The sequence below is a fragment of the Tursiops truncatus genome, chromosome 9 (assembly GCF_011762595.2).
Source record: "Tursiops truncatus isolate mTurTru1 chromosome 9, mTurTru1.mat.Y, whole genome shotgun sequence".
NCBI classification, from domain to species: domain Eukaryota; kingdom Metazoa; phylum Chordata; class Mammalia; order Artiodactyla; family Delphinidae; genus Tursiops; species Tursiops truncatus.
The window spans coordinates 39,915,899-39,939,575 of NC_047042.1; positions in this window are offsets into that span (position 1 = coordinate 39,915,899).

The following is a 23,677-nucleotide window of genomic DNA, read 5'->3' on the forward strand; positions in this document are numbered from 1 at the left end:
AGTGGTGTCAAAAAATAATGGAAACTCTTCCTCAAAGAAGAATCCCAAGCAATAAATGTAGAAGGAAGGAATGAAAAAAGTTTTAAAATATCATCATTAAACACCATAGCGATCATTACTGCAGGCAAGATGCACTGATGAATGCTAAAATTAGTGAGCAAAACTTTTAGGAGAAATAGGGTATTTGCAGAGCCCCAAAGTACCTCCCTCAAGTTATTTATTAATTACTATGTAGTTTTCACTTATGTCCAAATGTTGGTATTTCTCCTTCCAGGAGATATACTTAAGGGTAAGAAAATTAAGCTATAAGCTGAACTTAGTGACTCGTTTCTAACAAATCTAGTGAGGGAAGGGAAAACACAGCAAGTTTACAGAAGAGAATCCTGGCAGACACTGCCTTATAACCAAGTGATCAATATTAACATCATCTTTAATAAGTCTTGTTGCTATCATGTACCTCAATATGATGTGAGGAGAAGGGTACTTCACAGCTCTGTGGTATTCCCTCCGAAATTCCATAACCCCAGTCTAATCATGAGAAAACACGTGATCAACAGATTAAGAAAATAAAAGGACTTATTATCTGCAACAGCAGATGTGAAGTGAAGACATTTTCGTCTAAACGATGATCATTTGAGAGGAGAGTATGATATCTCAGATTTAATTTCTTCTCTTCTGAGTCTGGAACCATTCTAGGAAATAATATTAGTCAAGAGCTAAAACAAAATGAGATGAAATATATCAATCTCATGTCATTACTTCACATTGTAATCACCATGTAGTGGATGTGACGCCCATTCCACTTCTCAGGTGTGCAAGAAAGAAAACTTAATTTTATAAGTTATCTTAGTCTCTCTTTTAAGTCTCTAACCCACAAATGGAGTAGTAAAAATCTACTATCAATCAGTCAAGTGTTCCTCCTTTTCCCAGATCAGGTCTAATATCCAGGGTCCTTAACCAAGTTTGAAAGGATTGGAGGGGAGGGGACCACTTGGTCCTCAATTTTTTCTATCCTCAATGTTATCTGCTAAGACAGTCATCCCTCATCTGGTCTTTAGAGTCATCACAGAGGTACCCCTTGTTGGTGGCAACTAGTTCCCTTCAGATTCAAATAATTTTGCCCTACAAGCCAATATCCCTGATGAGCATAGGTGCAAATTTTCTCAATAAAACACTAGCAAACTGAATTCAACAGTACATGAGAAGGATGATTCACCATGATCAAGTGGGATTTATCCCTGAGATAGAAGGATTGTTCAACATATGCAAATCAGTAAATATAATTCATCACATTATTAAAAGAAAAGAAAAAACTCACATGGTCATTTCAATAGATGCAGAAAAACCGTTTGACAAAATTGACCATCTGTTCATGATAAAACCTCTTAACAAACTGTATACAGAATGAACATACCTGAACATAATAATGGCCATATTTGACAAGTTCACAGCTAACATCATACTCAATAGTGAAACTTTTAAAGCTTTTCCTCTAATATCAGAAAAAGCCAAGGGTGCCCATTCTCACCACTCCTATTCAACATAGTACGAAAATTCTAGCTAGAGCAATCAGCTAAGAAAAAGAAAGAAAACGCATCAGAATTGGAAAGGAAGAAGGAAAAATTTCTCTATTTGCAAGTGACATGATTTTACATCTAGAAAATCCTAAAGACTCTACAAAAAAAAACCTGTTAGATCTAATGAATGAATTCAGTAAAGTTGCAGGATACAAAATTAACCGAGAAAAAATCAGTAGCATCACCATACACTAACTACAAATTATCTAAAAAAAGAAAAAGAAAACAATACCATGTGCAATAGCATCAAAAAAATTAAATACTTGGGAATAATTTTAAACAAGGAGGTGAAAATCTCTATACTTAAAACTACAAGACACTGATGAAAGAAATCAAAGAAAATATAAATAAATGGAAAGGTATCTCATGTTAATAGATTATAAGAATTAATATTGTTAAAATGTTCATACTACCCAAAGCCATCTATAGATTCAATGCAATCCCTATCAAGATTCCAGTGACTATTTTTACAGACGTAAAAAAAAATCCTAAAATTTATATGAAAACACAGAAGACCCTGATGGGCTAAAGCAAGTCATTATGCTCTACACAATATATACTGCTGTATGTCAATTGTATCTCAATAAAACTGGGGAAAAAATAAAGCCAAACAACAACAGAAAAGAGTATGGGGGACTGATAATGCTTACTCAAATAACAGATGTCCACCACTATGTCTAGGCACTGTCATAGATAATTTTTGTTCTTTGTGTAATTTAATTATAAAACACATAGGAGAGGTGAATTCTAATTTTATTGAGAAGGAAAGTGAAGGAATTTTTATTGCGGTAAATCATGCATAACGTAAAATTTACCATTCAACCATTTTAAGTGTACAATTCAGTGATATTAAGTACATTTACAAGGTTCTTCAACCACCACCACTATGCATTCTCAAAACTGTTTCATAACCCCAAAAATAAACTCCATAGCCATCAAACAATAACTTCCCTTTTCTCCGTTCTCGCAGCCCCTGTTAACCTCTATTCTTCTTTCCATATCTGTGAATTTGCCTGTTTTAGGTGACTGATATAAACGGAATCATACAGTATTTGTCCTTTTGTGTCTGGGTTACTTCACTTGGCATAGTTTTCAAGGCTCATCCATGTTGTAACACGTATCAGAATTTCATTCTTCTAAAGCTGGATAATATTGCATTATACGTACATTCCACATTTTGTTTATTCATTCACCTGTAGATGGACTCATGAGTTGTTTCTACTTTTTGGCTATTGTGAATAATGCTGCTATGAACATTGTTGCACAAGTAGCTATTTGAGCCCCTACTTTTAATTCTTTTGGGTATATACATAGAAGTGGAACTGGTGAGTCATATGGTAACTATGTTTAACTTTTTAAGCCTAACTATTTTCTGTACCAGTTGTACCACCGTACATTCCCACCAGCAATGCACAAAGGGTAATCCTTACCATACTTGTTATTTTCCTTTTTTTTTTCTTTAGTAGTAATCATCCCAATGGGTGTGAAGTGGTATCTCATTGTGGGTCTGATTTGCTTTTCCCTAATGACTAGGGATGTTAAACATCTTTTTCATTTGCTTAATGGCCATTTGTATATCTTCTTTGGAGAAATGCCTATTTAAGTCCTTTGCCCACTTTTGAACTGGGTTGTTTGTTTTTTAAGGGAATTGAGTTTTAAGGCATTCGTAATTTACCCAAGATTGTTCAATATGCAAGTGGCAGAAACAGCATTCAAAATCCATGCAGCGGGCTGCCAAGCCCTTGCTGTCTTTATAATTCCAAAAGGTTCCCTTGCAAGCCAACGCAGTTTAGCCAAAATTCATTCTCCTTGACATGATGGGCTCAATCCAAGAGGGAAAACAAACATTCATAAATTATAACAGCTGCTGCTCCCACTGTGACTACCTCTCAAATAACAAACTACAGCATCACTGCTATAAAAGTGATAAGCGCCCCTCCAGGTACTGGCTCAATTTTATGGTTTTTGTTAAGAAATAAAGCTCTTTAAAGGTTATTACCTGATTTAGGTAATATTTTCATTTTACACAAAATTCCTACCAGCACAATTATCTTTTCAAGTGCCTCTCCAAAGCACAAATGTGTAATAACCATCTAAGTGCAGTCTACAGAAGTACCCTACTGACAGCAAGAGATGGGGAAAACTCTCCAATGGAGCAAATAATAAGCAGGAGGTCAGTATCTTCTTTGCTTCCATTCAGTTTTCTATATGAAGGAAGAAACGTGTATGCAATCAAGCATATCTAAAAATGCTTAAGTCCAGATGCTTTATTTCTTATCAAGGCAAACAGCATGTAATATATATGGAAATACTGACAGATTGGTTCTAAGTCAACTGTAGGGAACCAAGACCATCTTTTTATATGGAAATAAATGTATTTTCTGGGGAGGGAAAGCCAGCTTGATTCTAGCTGTGGAGACACTAGTTTTGAAGGAGACTTTGATTCCAGTGGCCAGGAAAAAAGAATTATGGTACATCACATAAAGACTTGATCAGGCTTTAAAGAAGGAGGCCATCGAGGAGCCTCATTTACAATTGCAGCCTGAGAGCCGGGGAACAACAGTGGCCCTCCAGGGGAAGGAGGAGGCCGGCCTCTCAAATGCTTCTCAGCAGGTGGCAATCAGACATCACCTCATCCATCTGCAAATTAATAGGGTCAGAGAAATGCTCCACTTACAGCACAGTCTGACTTCTTTTACCCAATTCCCATGAAAATGGTGACTATCATCAGAGCGACAATGAAGAAGGTCACTAGAAGGGTAATTACAAACAGAGTCACGAAAGGCAAAGCTGTACAACAAAAATAAGGCGATCAAACAAAATACTGCTTGATATTTCCAAGTGTATTTCTTCACAGTGTGGGCTATTTTTAGCCGGACTTCTATTTTTTAACTGTAGCTATATCTTTTAATAATTAAACTGAAGCGCATTCATTTGGGAAAGTGGCATAAAGCAGCATGCATGCCCTCATTGTCTAGAGACTGAAAGTGTTCAAGTCAAGCATGAAGATGGCCAGGAGACAATGTGTCCTTAAGGAGGGCGTCACTTGGCTAAGGAAAGCCAAACCTAAAAAACCTTCCAGCAATGTGTGTCTCAAAGCTCCCTTAAAATTGTTCTATCCACACACCAGGGAAACTGGTTTTTATCATGCAAAATCCTTTCTAGCCTTTCTGGAATGATGCTTGCCTTTCTTTTCATACCATTCCCCCCAGCATTGTCCCTTTGGCAAGGCAGCTCTAAACTCTGGATAAATGAAAGGGCTCTGAGCCTGGTCACAGCAGACATCTGTATTTGCAGAGAGAATCACTTAGCTCCTACCCCTTTCTCATATATGTTTAAAATCCGATTATCAAAGATAGTAACATATGGCTATAAGTTAGTGGGCACTGATTTTCCACCGCTAATTCAAAGTTATCAAGGCAAAAAAGTGAGTTTTGACTCTAAAATCATCCTGGGCATGTGTGAAGAGTCAGTATATAAAGTCCCTGCTGAAGTTCTCAGCACATATGAATTGCTGCCATCACTCCAAACACTGGAATTGTTCTCAGAACTATTTATGCGTCACTCACAAAAATCAGTCTCATCACCTTAATTAAACCTAGGCTTGATCCACCACCTTATTCATCAAGCTTGGCTCCAAATGCCTGTTTTCTCAAATTGAATTCTTGTTCAAAGTATGAAGATCTTCAATTACTGACTCATTGTAGACAGATTTGTAAATGCCACTGGCGAATTCCAAAAGAAGAGCTCAAAAAAATATATATATATTGACAACAAAGGCAACATCTTTTGGCCAATAAATATCTATCTCCCCAAAAGAGACTACTTTGAAGTTAGGTCATTCATTGGGATGTATATTTTGCCATGTTACTTTGAACATAGTATATGACTTTGCTAAGCTCACTTTTATTTTAGCACAAAAGGAGCCCAGTTGCTCTTTAACATTCAAATGATATCATAGGTTAGTAATAACACACCTAGTAGAAGTTTTGTCAAGGAAAATACAACTGCAGTTTATCAAATCTGATTTGGAATATAGTAATAATCTTGTTGCCGAACGCTAGTTGGTGTGCCTTTGGTTTCAAAGCCACAAATTTTTGAATATATACTTATAGCTAATAATAATCAGCACTTATTCAATGTTATAGCCCAGCTGACTTATGCTGGGTACTGCTTCAAAAGGACTTATGTGCATTAACTTATATCATTCGTACCATACCACATTGGTTATCTGTAATAATTACACCCATGTTACAGATAAAAGGCTACATGACCTAGAGAAACAATATAACTTAAAAAAAGTTGGTAAGCTATTTTGAACACCAGCAGTCTGACCCAGCACGGGTGGCGGTATAGCGGTTGATAGCTACAACATCCTTTGTTTACTGATATGGCAGGTGACATTTTTTAACCACATACAAATATTCAGAAATATAATAGTCCAGATGAGTTCTGATGAGGATTTTATAAAGCAGAGAGAAGTCGTTTTTAAATACTTTTTTGTTTTGTTTTGCGGTACGCGGGCTTCTCACTGCTGTGGCCTCTCCCGCCTCGGAGCACAGGCTCCGGACGCGCAGGCTCAGCCGCTCCGCGGCATGTGGGATCCTCCCGGACCGGGGCACGAACCCGCGTCCCCTGCATCGGCAGGTGGACTCAACCACTGCGCCACCAGGGAAGCCCTTAAATACTTTTTTGTGTCTTCCACCCGTGAAACCTAACTAGATTTACTTGCTCTAAATTCTACATTTTAGGGAAGCAAAACAATTCAGGTAAGTAGAGCACGCATGTGCTTGATATCTGAGAGCCCTGAGTTCAAGTTTAGATTCTGCCACTAAATGTACTTGGACAAATTGCTTGCCTCAACTTTCTCATCTTAATATGACCCTAATAGCACCTCCTCTTAATGTTATTGTGCAGAGTAAATTAAATTAGTATAAACAGCCAGTACCGTAGGTTTCCATTGGATTTAACAGCTCCCTATGCTGTAGTGGCTGGGAGTGGGGGAGGGTTGGGAAGGGAGTGTTTGTGTTTCTCTTTTCAAGTAAAAAAAATCAGGCTGGGGATTATAGTCCAAGGAAAATATACTTTCCCCTTCCTGTTATCCTCTTTGTACTGTGTTTTTCATATGCCTTTATAGTCTACAGTGCCTCCCATGAGATTAATTTAATGCATTTTTAAACAGCTCTTCCATATCAATAACAAAAACATTAAACACAACCAGATGTAAGAGCATCTCCTCCCCAAGATGTCCTGGAAGCCACAGTAAATAGCTCCCTTGCACCATCTCCTGTTCCCAGACCCAGGAAAACTTCTGATAATATCCATCACTTGTAGGGATCAAAAATCAAAGGTCATTCAGTGGATCTAGACATTAAAAACCAAGGAAGTGGATCTAGACATTAAAAACCAAGGAAAGAGTTATTCAAAGAAATCCTCAGAGTGGCCTCAGCAGATTCTGAGTTAGAACACATCCCAGTTCGTCACTGTTTCACAGAGCCTTAGGGAAGCCATGCTTAACATGAATATTTTGGAACCATTGATGGACTCATTATATAACAGTCTGAACAGGCAATGATGTTAGAAGCCAAGAACTTAAAAATTACTCTGATTAGTCACACAATACATTTCAGCTTCATTCTGAATTCCTCTCATGATTTAAAATAAATAAAAACATTTACTCTTTATATAGTTAGGCATTAGCTGAATTATATTTTTGGTTCAGAACATAAAGAAAAAGAAGCCGAGCTTATCCCTTCTCATTCTTTAAAAAACAAAAAGAATTCCAAATATGAAAATGTTTCAGAAAGGCCTTAAGAATTTCCAGGAAGCATAAGCAAATGAAGAGCTGAAAATATTCAAATCATAACTTACATTGGCTTTAAAGAACGGTTTTTATTTTTTTTAACATCACTTTTTATTTTCAAATTGGTGTTGCAATAGCCCTGAGGTTAAATTCAGAACAATGGTCAATTTTAAAAGTAAAACCAAAGGATTCTTAGTATTAACACAGAAGTAGATTTTCTTGTTCAATGCTATAATAATATGTTAACTAAATTTTAAATATTCATAAAATTTTATTTTATAAATTCTGACTTAGAATATCTTTTGTACAAATGCTTCTCAAAATGCTTCCAGAAATTTCAGACCATTAATACTCCAATTTATTAGATCCCCAATGGAAATATTCATCAAAGCCCAAATTCATTAAGCCAGTAAAGAATCCAATCATTAAGAGAACTAGGGATACTGGTTTTGATTTTCTGGTACAAGTGTGAGTGTATATAATATTGGACATCTGTGAAGAGATGAATTTTTGATAATAGTTTTATTTAGGAAGGATATAGGAGATAAACATTACAAGTAGTACAAAGAAATACATTTTAGTAACTGTGGTATTTGAGCAATAATTGAAATGAATGTTGACCTTATACCCCCCAAAATTAGATTTGAAGACAAATGCAATTAGGTCCACATTTTATTTTGGAAGACAGCAAGTAAATCCAAAGTCATTTTAGTATATGTGCTGCCGAAGCGAGCACCAAAATCATTTAAAAATAATGTGACATGAATCATCATAGGGCCCCTACCAAAATACACTTGAATCTCTCAGATGAAAGCAAGAGAAAACGATGATTCTTTTACAGTTTTGGAGAAGCTCACAAATAAAGTATGTATTTGTCCCTGCCAACATTACAATATCAGGAGATAGTCTATATGCCTATACAAAAGTTCAATGTCTATCCTGACACTGAACTTTTGTCAGTGCTGTATTAAGTTTATGTTATAAGCTAATTGATAAGGGGAGACCATGTTGTTTAACCTGATGTAAACAAAAGTAGCACACTGTATATTAAATAATGTCAACACTGAAATAGATGATTTCCTACTACTTTTGGTTCTATTTAAAGGCAGAACCTACAGAAGTCAAAATAGGACCATTTCAAAGCATTCCCAAACAAAGCCCTCACTGAATTAATAATATTAGGTAAATGGCTGTGTGTGTTGGATGAGGAGTGTTTTGGTGTGGGTAAACAAAGATCTATATATTTGTTGTACCTTCTACTAATTTGATGAATTTTTAAACAGCTCTGCGCCACCAGGGGAGCCCTCAATGAAGATTTTAAAATTGGTCCACATCAAAAGAAAAAAAGAGGAAATCTGAAAAATTTGGATACATGTTCATGTCTGTGTATGTTTTAACTACATATATGCACATATAACTATGCATAACTAATTGTATGTATATGAAATGTATATACATACATTTATGAAGAAATATGTAAAACTATAGCATTCAAAAATGCAAATTTGTTCTGGAAATGTGTTCAGTAATTTACATTTCTATCTAAACCTTTCAACAACTTTTTAAGGTACATCTTAATATTACCTATTTTTATCCTATTAAGAAATTTAGTCTCAGAGAAGTTATTTTACTTTGACATCATGCCACAAGTAATTGGTAGAACCAGTATAGGAATGAGTATCGTCCTGAATCTGTTGCGTGACCCCTTATTTGGTGAGTAAGAACGGCACATGACTTAGCTCTATTCACAAAGACGAATGTACAGTTCTTGGCTATGGTTTCGAAGTGCACCACAAAAAAAAGAAACTTGAGGGCTTCCCTGGTGGCGCAGTGGTTGAGAGTCTGTCTGCCGATGCAGGGGACACGGGTTCGTGCCCTGGTCCGGGAGGATCCCACATGCCGCGGAGCGGTTGGGCCCACGAGCCATGGGCGCTGAGCGTGCGCGTCCGGAGCCTGTGCTCCGCAATGGGAAAGGCCACAACAGTGAGGGGCCCGCGTACAGCAAAAAGAAATTTGACTCTCAATACCATGGCCAGCTCATATTTTTCTCATATACAGCCATATCTAAATGCTAAACTGATTAGCATTTAGAGGGTATATATTAATGATAATACTGTTAGGCATCATTTGATACCCAAGACCTAATACTGCTTACCCGCTGGTATGGGGTTTTAAGGTTAAATAAGAATATGACCTACATTTCCATTAATACTGGCCATCATAACAATTTTCAGTTGTAGTGAAAGTTAATATAACCTTAAACATCATGATAAAATACTAATAACCAAGGACTAACAGTCATGATCTACTTCACAGAGACATGAATAATTATATATCATAATACATAATGTATGTTCATTTTAAGCTATTTTTATGGGCTATGACCCAGGCCAGTTAGGTTTTTTTGTCGTCAGCCTGTTGTGTTAAACAACCACTTTTGGAGGTTAATTGAATATTGTTTGTGATCTTGTGATCAGCTGACACTGAGGATTTTAACTGAATTCATAAACAAGGATGTGTGCATAGATGAGGAAATACAATGATTGCTTTGGGTTTTTTCCCAAAACCATCCTGGCAAAGAGACTTTCACACCCCACAGCTCCACATCTGCAACTGCAAAATAATTAATTTGTTGCCAAGCCATTGTGCATATTCCAGGACACCAGCCAAGATCTAACACTGGCATCATTAAGTGAAAAATATTGTAACGTTTAATACTGTATTTCCCTGCTTCAATTTGCCAATCAGTGATGTCAGTAGTATCCTGTTCTTTAGGAAACTTAATTAAATTCTTTCATTCAGATAATCAACATTTGTGCTTCCAACCACTCTTTAAATAGAGTCATTCTTTGTCTGGCAGCTGTGAGAACTTTTTACCCCATCCCCTCACAGAAACAAATGGAGAAAAAAAATTTTTCATTTAACATTTAGATAATGAAATCCTGTTTGAGATACCATTCATTGGTATGTTGCTGTTTTCACAGTAAAGCTTAAACCTGAGGTTTATTCAAGCCAAGTGGATATATGAATCCATGAAGTTTGGTAGAAATGAACTAATTGCCTTAACTCACCGCATCAAAATGTCATTCGCTATTCCAAGCCCTATCAGAGAAAGCACATACTGTGAATGGCATGGCTTTGAAATTTGAAGATATTTCAAGCCAAAATCATACACTTCGGATTATGGTTAATGTAAAAGGAAGAATCTTAACTACAAACAGACCTTCACACTAATCAGAAATAAGCGTTCATTAATTTTAAAGCATCTTGGTAAAGAGAGATGCTTCAAAGTATGTACGCCATCAAGGCAGGATCTGTTTTCATTTTTAAATTTTTAGTCAGCATATCCTTACTGTTCAATACAATAGCTAGCATAAATTTATCAATAAATAGCTGCTTCTCTTTTTCATATATACACACTTGTGCATATGCATATAGATACACATTCAATTTAGGCCATTACAAAAAACAAACATGTATACCTAGGTCATTACATGTATATGTTTTATCTATTCATCTTGTGTATCTCTAATATAAATTGTGCATTTGGAGACTCTGAATTAAATTGTTACTTAGCCTTTCAAAAAAGACATTTGCAAACATTTAAAATGTTTATGGAAATACTGATCTTTAACCTTGGAATACCTTTGAGAATTAGTATATATTTTAAAACCACACATTTATGGCTGTTACACTCTTTCCTCATATATAAGCCCAAAAAATAAGAGCCGAGTGCTAGAAAAATGTATTTATGAAATTCATTCTCACCATCTCCTTAACCTACCACCCAACTGAAACTACAGTAGCAAAGTTAATAACCATTTGTCCTATACCTGTTTCACACTTAAGATAGTATAACTATCTTAATCTATATAATTAAAAGCACTGTTGAATTGACAAATTTAATTAATTAGACTACATCTAAACACTGATGTTAGAACATTCATGCCCTCAAATAGTTTTTATTTGGTTTGAATTATTTTATTTTATATTAACACAACCTAAATTAACTGAAACTCTCAATTTTTTGTTTCATATACACCTAACTTTTCACTTTGACTTGGGTGGAGAAACTTTCTCCCAAGAGAGATCTGGACCCCTCATGACTCCAGCTGTGTTTGACGACCCCCTGCTGACCTCCCCAAGCCAAATAATGGCCCAACACCTGCTTAATTACCTTGAACAACAAACCTTTAGCACTAAGCATATTTGGTGTTTACTAGGAAAAAAGGGAAGCTATGCCTCTGATTATAAAAAGATAACAAAATAGTCATAACCAGTATGTCTACACTGATCAAGTCTGCCTGATACCTAAACAGGACACATGAAGCAATGAAATAAGAAATTTACTGGCTATTAAATGCAAAATTCCCAACACTATGGTTTAGGTAATTAGATTTCAGCACACTTATTTCTTTGGATAAATTCAAGGTAATCCAAAAAGTCTTATTCTGAGAGAACAAACCTACTGAGAATGAATAAAGGAATATTTTTCTAAAGCAATGGAATCAAAGTGCTTTTATTTCTTAATGGGTTTTCTATTTTTTTACACTAAATGTATTCGGTACTATGCATGTGCAAGAGGAAAACATAGTTTTCTAGTGCACTTGCTGAAAATGAAACATTTGTCTTCTATTTGGAGTTTTACCTCCTTCCCCAGCCATGTGCTTCTCTCTTAGATCACTGCTCAACTCACGTGCAATTTACATGTGAGCAATGTTTGAGATCCTACTATTAGAATTCCTTTTCTAAGATAATTATCCCAGTCACTAAAAGTATCTATTTTTACCATACCTCAGAAATCTTATGGATGTTTCCAACTTGCTGAAAATATATGTAGCCCACACATACTGAATTTCAAAAGGCTTGAACAGATTGTGTGCATGTTTAATAGGGCGTGATGCCCTTTGCTGAGAATGAACAGGCATATGTGAGCCTTTAGCCACAGCCAGCCACCAGCGTCCCTTTCCCACAATAATGACTCTAAAATGACAAGCCGCCCCCCCGCCATCTGCAGAGGAGCACAGTAAGTTTTTCTGTGTCAGTTTTACAATTTAACACATTGTCAATACTGCATGTGAGTCAAAAATTCAGGGCTTCCCTGTTGGCGCAGTGGTTGAGAGTCTGCCTGCCGATGCAGGGGACGCGGGTTCGTGCCCTGGTCCGGGAAGATCCCACATGCTGCGGAGTGGCTGGGCCCGTGAGCCATGGCCGCTGAGCCTGCGCGTGTGGAGCCTGTGCTCCGCAACGGGGGAGAGGCCACAACAGTGAGAGGCCCGTGTACCGCAAAAAAAATAAATAAAAAATTCAACAGGTTTGCTTTAAGTCATAATTTATATATGATCATATATACACGCTATATACATATAATTGTTTCCTTGGTTCTCACCAACAAGTGATCTCTTCTGATAACTTAATAGTGATTAAAGGAGGGTAAACTGTAGGTGTTAGATTAGCCACACAAGCCATAGTTATTTGGAATTCATTCTCATCTCCTTTTAATAAACACAGATGGGTAAAGATGGTGAAATACATAAAAGAGAACAAAATATACTGGGAAACTTTTCTCCCTGGTTACTAGACCAAGGCAAAATGAGCCATTAAAAGAAAATCCTTCTGGAAAATCAAAATCACACACAGACTCCAAGCATGTTTATGTTTTCAGCTTGGCTTAGAAGTACAATTATTGTAGTTAAAACAAAGTGTTATTTCTCATTCCTCACACGGCAAATCAGTTTTAAAACAATAATACAAAGTTGGCCAGAGCAAAGGAAACAGAAACTCTCATATATGGCTGGGGAGAGAGTAAATGGTGCCGTCACTGTGGGTCTCATCTGGGCTCATGGCTTTAAATATGCTGTCTATGCCCATGGTAGAATGAATTCGTGTTCTCATGCTGCACTTATCTTTATATCCACAGCCTCTACTACGTAACTTTGCCCTTTCTCCCTTAAAAAATAGAATGTAACTCTCCACTTCCTGACTTCAGGGGTGGGCTTGCCATTTAGTTTGGCCAATGGGATGATATTAAACATGTGCTTGAGCAGTAGGGGTTAGCCTCATATGCCTCTGTTATCACCATAAGGAGGTAGCTGCTGCCCTTAAGCCTGAGTCCCAGAAAGAATACACATGGAGAAGACCAAAACCCAACCCAAAGTGAGGAGCACAGTCCAGCCTGACCCTTAGCTTAAGCAGAAGCCCAGAGAAGCCCAGCCTTGATGAGCCAACTCCAAGTCAGCTTGCAGACTGTGAGAAGGAAAAATCTTATTGTTGTATTCTACTCAGATTCTCTGGTTATTTCTTACACAGCAATAACTGACTGATAGATGCTAAGGATTCCCCAAAGCCTTTCTCTTTGCCTGATTTTTCTCTTAAGTCCAACGCCTACTGCCTACTCAACATTTCTAATATTTCAAACTTGGCACGTCCCAACACTGAGGACGTGACATTCTTCTTCAAACCTGCTCCTCACCGACTTTCTCATCTAATTATTGGCACAGCATATTTCCAGTTGCTCAATACAAAATAAACTGAGTCATCTTTGATTATTTTCTTTCCCTCCCCACTTTTAATCTTTTAATAAATCCTGGCAGCTCTATATTAAGGATGTGTACAGTTGTTTTCATTTTCACGGCTATTTCTTGTGTTTCACTGACATTCTTTCTTTCTACAGAATTGCAGTAGTCTCCTAACTAGACTTCTTGCATCTGCTCTTACCCCAATTAATTATAGTCTTGACATAAGAGCCAGAATGCTAAGTCAGATAATGTCATTCCTCTTTTGAGACCCTGCCATGGCACTCCATCTGATCAGAGCATAAGCCACATCCTTACCATGACCCAGAGGACCGTACGTAATCCAGTCCCATTTGTTCTCTTCGTACCCTATTACTTGCTTCCTTGTTCATTTGGCTCTTGTCATACTAGCCTCCTCTCAGTTATTTCCAGAGATTAGGTACATTCTTGGCTAAGGCATTTTGAACTTGCTGATCACTAAGGCAGAAAGTCTCTTTCTCTACAGGTGTTTTCCCTGTCCTCAAGTTTTTACCCCAATAACCTCTTCTTGAAACAAAGTGGAAAGCTTTCTCTAGCTGAGCCATTTAAAACTGCAACGCCTGCCCCTCACCACACTTTCTATCTACCTCGCCCCCCACAGTAATAAACACTCTTAAGAGTGCATAGTCTTTTGTCTGTTTTGTTCACAGCCACATTACCAAGTGCACAGAATGGTTTCTATCATCATGGTCGGCACTCAAAAAATATTTCTGATGAATGAATAAATGGCAAAATTTATGGAAAAAATGAAGAGTTTTCAAGAATTCCCACAATAAGTAATGAGACAAACATGCAGGTCTTTGGCTATAAAGATGATATAAACAGATTTACAAAAGCAAAACAAATTGAAACTAAATATTCAACATTAAGAGGCTTATAAAAAATCATGTTACATCCATATAATGAAGTAGAATACCTGAAAAAAATGCATAGCAAAAGCATGACGTAGATTAATACCTAATCACATGTGGAAATGTTCATGTGGACATAGATGGTATTATCATAACACTTATTTTTAAATCCCAATTTCTATTAAAATATTATTAGATAATAGATGACTAATTGATAAATACATATATAGACATCTGAATTAACACTGATTTTCCCAGAATAGTGAGAAAAGGCAAATTTGTGATATTAGTTTGTTGTGGTTCTGTGATTTTTCAAATTTTCCATAATGAGAGAGGTTACTTACTTACATAATCAGAAAATCAAAATGTCTGTAACATGTATCCATATCTAGAAAGAATACTTTGCCCTCTTTTTCCAAACCATAGCTTTTAAAAAGCAAGACATGACTTGGGTGACAAATGGAATCATACGTGTAGCATAATTGCTACCTCTGTTCTTCCTGAATAAGACGGATGATCTGGAACTTCAAGACTAAAACTGTACAGGGAGAATTCACATCTCTTGGATTCTCCATTTAAAAAATCATATTATCCTATTATATTCTCCCTTTAAATTAGCTCAGTTTGAGAACCTCTTAGTGGCTCCAGAAAGAGTGTATAAGGCCTAGAAAAGGCCAGCTATGTTTGCTTCCAACTCAGGCCTCCAAAACACAGCTCCCATGGTGATTTGATTAAGATCAAAAATGGGCAGAAGACCTAAATAGACGCATCTCCAGAGAAGACATACAGATGGCAAAGAGATACATGAAAAGATGCTCAACATCACTAATTATTAGAGAAATGACAATCAAAACTACAGTGAGGTATCATCTCACACTGGTCAGAATGGCCATCATCAAAAAAAATCTAGGAACAATAAATGCTGGAGAGGCTGTGGAGAAAAGGGAACCCTCTTGCACTGTTGGTGGGAATGTAAATTGATACAGCCACTATGGAGAACAGTATGGAGGTTCCTTAAAAAACTACAAATAGAACTACCATACGACCCAGCAATCCCACTACTGGGCATATACCCTGAGAAAACCATAATTCGAAAAGAGTCATGTACCACAATGCTCATTGCAGCTCTATTTACAATAGCCAGGACATGGAAGCAACCTAAGTGTCCATCAACAGATGAATGGATAAAGAAGATGTGGCACATATATACAATGGAATATTACTCAGCCATAAAATGAAACGAAATTGAGTTATTTGTAGTGAGGTGGATGGACCTAGAGTCAGTCATACAGAGTGAAGTAAGTCAGATAGAGAGAAACAAATACCATATGCTAACACATATATATGGAATCTAAGGGGAAAAAAAAGGTCATGAAAGAACCTAGGGGTAAGACAGGAATAAAGACACAGACCTACTAGAGCATGGACTTGAGGATATGGGGAGGGGGAAGGGTAAGCTGTGACAAAGTGAGAGAGTGGCATGAACATATATACACTACCAAACGTAAAATAGATAGCTAGTGGGAAGCAGCCGCATAGCACGGGGAGATCAGCTAGGTGGTTTGTGACCACCTAGAGGAGTGGGATAGGGAGGGTGGGAGGGAGGGAGACACAAGAGGGAAGAGATATGGGAACATATGTGTATGTATAACTGATTCACTTTGTTATAAAGCAGAAACTAACACACCATTGTAAAGCAATTACAATAAAGATGTTAAAAAAAAAAACACACCTAAGAATATAAGTATATTTAATTTCCAGAAGTAAAGTCTCTTTTAATGGCATATATGCATGTGTGTGTAAAAAAAAAAAAAAGACCCATGTAGCCCAATGTTCATTACAGCACTATTTACAATAACCAGGACAACCTATAAGTCCATCGACAGATGAATGGATAAAGATGAAGTGGTACGTATATACAATGGAATATTACTCAGCCATAAAAAGGAATGAAACTGGGTCATTTGCAGAGATGTGGATGGATCTAGAGTCTGTCATACAGAGTGAAATAAGTCAGAAAGAGAAAAAAAATACCATATATTAACGCATAACGTGGAATCTAGACAAAAGGTACAGATGAACCTATTTGCAGGGCAGGAATAGAGATGCAGATGTAGAGAATGGACGTGTGGACACAAAGGGGGAAGGGAAGCCTGGGATGAACTGGGAGATTAGGATTGACATATATACACTACCATGTGTAAAAGCGATAGCCAGCGGGAACCTGCTGTATGGCCCAGGGAGCTCAGCTTGGTGTTCTGCGATGACCTAGATGGGTGGGATGGGAGGGAGGTCCAAGAGGGAAGGGATGTATGTATACACAGAGCTGATTCACTTCGTTGTACAGCAGAAACTAAAACAATTATAAAGCAATTAATAAAAAAAATGCAGAGTGATGGGGCTCAGGGCAGGTCATGACAAAATATACCAAAATGGCATACTGATTACTTTGAATTAAAGTTACTTAAGAAACAGCAGGTACAAGGAGGACATTCTGATCCTCCTTTGTCCCCTGAAGAGCGGTAAATAAATCTCCCATGTAAAAGGTACCCTCCCTGTACCAGGTGGTACACACACATCCCTATTGTCAAACGTAGGGAATTCGGGGCCAATAAAGCTGTGTAAACAAACTGCCTAGATTCTTCACTACTTAGTACCCAAATCTAAGTTTCTTTGTCTTGTCAGTTCATCACAAATTTATTCTTTCTTTGTGTAAAAGGTCTGAAAGCTGCCTCCTTTGGTCACATCTCAGGGACTCGTATCTTCGGAGCCCCCATATATATGAAATTAAATTGTTTTTTCTGCCAGTTAATCTGTCTCACTTCAATTTAATTATCAGACCAGCCAGAAGAACCTACAAGGGTAGAAGACAATTCCCCCCCGCCAATAAGAATTTTGAGTTGTTTTTATTCTGTCACAGATTGTTAAAATTTCTACCCAAAGCATACCATCGCTTGCAGACATAAGAAACATAGATATTAATGGAGAAGATAAAAATATGATAATTTTACAAATTTATCTCCTAATCCCTTCCACCAAATCCACAATTCACATTATCTCATCAATTTTTATACAGCTTATTTCCTATGTAACTATTTCTTATATTTCAGAAACAATTTAAAAAGAGGAGAACAAAGAGTATTAAATTCATTTTAGAGTTCCATTTATTGGAAAAATATTCTATCTTCACTCAAAATGTGCTACTTGCAAGTACTTGCAAAATAGCCTAAATATTTCTCTTTTTGTCATTTAGAAATAAAGTCAAGAAATTATAAAAATAAACCGACTTATTTAGTTCAAAATGCAAAAATTGCAAATATGAACTCATTTAATCAGGTTTTGGATTTTCATGCACTAACACTCGTTTAAATTCAATCTACATTTTAACATACAGTAATTTTTAACTCAAATATAACATGATTTTTAAGTTAATTTGCTAATATGTCTTGAATAAGAGCATGATTAAATTTGTATAAAGATGGTAAAAAATGAAGTTCAAACATACTATTTGATAGTACATGAATACTTTAACGTTAGTAGGTATCTTTTTATTATTAATAAAAACTAAAATTAAGAAATAATTTTTTAAATCTTTAAAAGGGGGGAAATATCATTACTAAACCCATTCCTTAAAGAAGGACAGCTCATTTTCTTAGGACAGGAGACATGAACCACTGCTGAAGTTGCTGCCAGGTAGGCAGGCTCCTTACACAGTGAGGCGGCAAGGCTTGCCTGCGAGTTCACAGGCAAGATTCCATTTTTCCAGGATCTTTACCGCTACCAGCTACAGGAGCTACACAAAGAGGGGGAGGGAAAATGGAGATGAGAAGGTAGTAACGGCTGCACAAATTACCTGGGATGCCTAGAGCATGTTATTTCACCTCGTGTAGAAAAAAGAGAGAGAGAGGGAGAGCGAGTTTATGTAGTTTCAGTAAATTAATTATTTTCCCAATGAGGGGGGGAAGGAGGGCTTGAAGGGACACTGATTTTATTTTGGATGATAAATATTATCTTATGCCACTAGACGTATAGGTGTGTGTTCCTTTGTCTGCCAACTAATTTAAGGCATGTGGGTGTCTTGAGCATTTGGCTTAGCGCTGAAAATGCCACACTGAGGTCTGTCTTTGCTCTATAGGAATATCTCAAACTGGCAGAAGAAAATAAACACCATGTTAAACTTGGAGTTCCTGCCCCTCTATAAAACTTAAAACAAATAAGCTGGAACCCTACGGCTGCGGGTGACTCAGACCCACAAAGGAGACAACTTCAGAAACAGCCTCTCTGTTCTCTTTTTCACTCTATCAGTAGCAAGTTGATTAGACTGCTTTCCCATCATCCAAAGCATCCCACCTGCTATGGGCCTGACACAGTCTTTGTGTGCTGGAGAAGGCTGGGGCTCCCATAGAGCGAGAGGAGGATCACCCTGGACTGCTGATTCTAGATCTCATTGAAAACAATCACAAAAATCACAGGGGAAAAACATATCCATGTAAATTAAACTAGGTAATCTGTGTAATTATTATTAATTGATTCATCTTCATTAGTCCAGTCCTTTAATATCTGAAACATATATATATATATATATATATACACACACACTCATACACACTATATGTATATATATATACACACACACACTCACACACACTATTTCTACAAAAAGTGCCCACACATTTTAGACATGTATACATATTCATACATACAAACCTAATCCTTAATGGTAGAGATGCTAAAAAATGAAAATTTATAAAAGCAAAGGATAAAAGTGCCCCCAATATAGGTAACTAGAAAGAAAACCAATTATCAAAGCAGAAGCTAAAATATTTGAGTCATGTGAAGTTACAAAGTTTAATGAGAAATAGCCTGAGAATAGAATTGCAAAGATGAATGATCCAACTTGCAATGCTTTGTTAACCAGGACTTTCAAAATGATTAAAGTATGATTATTTGGCTCGTTAAATCTTATTTTGAACTATTTTGCCACTCACCTAGCATAATGAGGATGTTAGAATTTGCCAGAATTCGACATTTTTCAAATTCTATAGGTTACTGTTAATATGGTGACCACTGTCAGATTTTTAAACATTAGTATATAAGACTTCTGTGCCCACAGATATGCCCATCATATCTAAGTTATGAAACTTTCATCTTCTTTAGGGTGTAAAAATTCTGTCATCATAATAATCCACATGCAATTGGGAATACTCTGTTTTGTGGCTGTGATTTTGAATTGTCATCTACACTCTAGAGGATGAATGACATTCAGGTTTCTTAAAGCTGGGCTACAAAACCTCAACAGAAACGGACATTCTCAGTACTGCCTATTTTTGGCAGCAGGGTGAGTCTGCATAGAAACCAGATTTATCAAGTGTTCCACAAATTACATCTTCAAGAAAAAGAGGAAAGGAGACATCTTTCTGTACGGCTTAAAGCTAATAATTTCTCACCAAGTTAAAAAAAAAATTTCAGACACAATAAAAAAGGATGCCCAACCTATGTATTGATAAAGCCATGGACGCACAGCCTGATGTGACTCTAGGGTCTAAACTCTTTGCTTGAATAGGGCTGCCTTTGTATTTGACATGAAATGCAGATTGTGTTCTGGTTCTGCAACCATCTTCTCTCCTTCTATTCATAAGTTTTCTATTACCTGCTGGACTATTGTGTTACTGGTAGTAACATACAGTTCTTTGTACAGAAGGACCATCCACAAAATAAGCAGCCCTTTATCCAGCCATTGCAAAACCTGCTTTTAGAAACTAAATACATTGCTTCCCAAAATGGAATAGTTTTTATCGGGCTAGTAATGGGAGAAATGAAATATGGGGAGAAAAAAATTCCTATTCTTTTGAGTGTTTGCATTCCTTGAATATCAACAGTTTTTGGTTTTTCGAGGGCCATCTAGGCATATTTTTCCTTTAATCATTTTCAATTCTGAAAATTGAAAAATAAAATTCTGAAAATTGTGAGCAACGAACTTGGGAGAAACTGGGAAGCCAAAGATATGCAATCTGTCACTTTATTAATAGATTTAGGTGAAAAGCTATGAAGCGACCCATTATGCCCCTAAGCACTCTGATTCTTCTGTAATCTATAAAATTAATCATGATTAAAATTACTCTACAATATTAGATCTCTGGTATAAGAGAAATAAACTCAATCTTTATAATATTAACGCTATTAAGGCATAATGGGCCTTTTCTGTTGTGAAGCAAAAATACGTTTAACATTTTTTTCTTTTGGACCATTCTTTGAGACTACTTGGTTGCCATTTAGTCAGCAATTCTCACAGTAACATAAGTCATTATGTCTGCCTGGTTCATTCTCTTCCAGAGTGGTGTTTAAAAAGAGATATATACAGGGACTTCCCTGGTGGTCCAGTGATTAAGACTCTGAGCTTCCACTACAGGGGTTTGATCCCTGGTCAGGGATTCCACATACCATGCAGTGTCGTCAAAAAAAAAAAAAAAAACCAAAAGATGTATACAATAAAATGGTGACATAACTGAGTAGTTTAATGAGAATGGTTAGTTTCTTCACCAACATTGCTACTTTCTAAAGTTGAAACAGGACTGTGCAGGAAAACATAAAAATTGTAATGCAAAAGAGTACCTTTTGCTGACAGAGTCTGAAAACATAACTAAATAGACAATAGGAAAAGTATTTATGTGTTCACATGAACCTTCCTGTATATAGCAACGTGAAGTTCACTTAAATCAGAATAATGCCTCAAATTGTATTCATTTTGCTAAAACTGGGTCATACTTTAACATAGATTTTTAAAGAGCAGCTCTCAATTACAAGGATAGATTTTAGCATAAATACCTTCCCACCCAAATACATGCGTTTTTCAGTTTTGTAGTGATGGAGAATACTGAGTTACCGCTTCCAATCTTAGGAGCGGGGTTCTCCAAATATTGTCCAGAGACCTCTGGGGGTCCCTGAAATCCTTTCAGGGGATCTATGAGGTCAAAAGCTATTTCATAATAATATTAAGATATTATTTGGTTATACACTTTCTCATGAGTGTACAGTGAAATATTTCAGAGACTACATGACACGTGCTATTACGACAGAAATAGACCTGAGATCCCAGCTGTCTTCTCTAAATCATACATTACTGAGCTTTGCAAAAATGCAAAACAAGGCCATTCTTCTCATTAATTATTTTTGTTCTAGAAAACATTTCTTATAAAAACATGCTGTTCATGTTAACATTCAATTGCTTTATTATTACTATTTCAATTAAAGAAATTTTAGTGCCTCAATTTTAATTTCTAATATGGTAAATATTGATATAGACTACATTTTAAAAACCTTTGGGGTGTCCTCAGTAATTTTTATGAGTGTTTGAGAAACTCTGTCTTAAAACATACTTGGCCATTACAACACCCTTCTTACAGAAACTTTGTAAATTAAAAAGAATACTAAGTGCAGGTACCAGTCCAGAAATTTCCTTTGTATCTGTCCTTTTTACCTAAAGCAATGTGGCCGCTGAGCAGGAGTTCAGGAACTTCCTAAGTGATTGATAGACAACGCTTTAACTGGGGAAAAGAGTAAAAACAATACAGGTTTCTAGGAGTTTGGCAACTACAGATACCTCCCTTGCTGGCAATTTTATTTAAATTATATCAAGTTTCCTCCAATCAGATTTTTCCTGACCGCGTAGTAAACGATTTAGAAAAATAATACTCTATGTTCTGCTCAAGATAATGAGTCTGTTGTGCCTAAAAGTAGTGATAGATGATGTCTGGGTGGGAACTCCCATCTTTATTTATTCAATGAGTTCTGCCGTTTCCCCCCAGTAATGTCACAGTGTAGCTAAATAAAGTTGTCTTGGTAATGTTTAATATTGTTCCACCCAGTATATGAAGATCAGGGCTCTCCCACGACAGAAGCCCGTTGCGGAGCACAGGCTCCGGACGCGCAGGCTCAGCGGCCATGGCTCACGGGCCCAGCCGCTCCGCGGCATGTGGGATCTTCCCGGACCGGGGCACGAACCCGTGTTCCCTGCATCGACAGGCGGACTCACTGCGCCACCAGGGAATCCCTCAAAAGTCATTTTAAAGCTCTTCTACAAAATTCTGTTATTCTTGCTCTAACACATTCTCATTTGAATTAAAACCAAGGACTTAAATTGAGATTGTTCAGTAGATCTAACTTTTTCTCCGACAGATTCTCTCAGCATGAGAAATACTAAACATTGAATTTTGCTCCCCGACTTGGATATAGGTTTCTTTCTTTATATTACTAATAGATAGGTGGTTAGCATTTTACTACCAAGTTAGTTTCAAATGTCATCTCTAAATCCTAAATCTAAACTAGGAATCCTTTCCTCACATGCTAAAGAGTAATTCAAAGCAAAATGTTTGAGAAACTCTACCTTAAAACATACTTTGGACTGGTCATCAATTGTGCCATTCTTTCTGCTACTGCTCTAGAAGGAAAGAAATTTCTAACTAGCTGGGAATTACCAAGTTTAATATGTCAGAGTATAGTACCATCAGATAAATTCAGTCATTAAGTGATCCAAGTGTAGGATAAGATTCCCTCCATACAATGCAACTCCAACTGGAATCTTCCAGTTGATATTTTTAACAAGTGCACGGTGGTGTGATGAGTAGAAATGCTCAAGCTAGAAAGGTCTCTATTTCAGTCCCAGCTTTGATACTTACTGGCTATGTGATATTGCCAAATTAATTTTAACCATACTGAGTCCCAGTTTTCTTTCTGTAAAATGGGAATAATAACGTCCGTCTGGAAGGACAGTTAGGAGGCTATATGGAAAAATCCTAGCACATTTACTGGCACATGGTAGACAGTTAATCAATAGTAATTACTATATAGCTAATAAGGTAGACTTTCTGTTGTTCTTTTACTTAGGAGTATCTG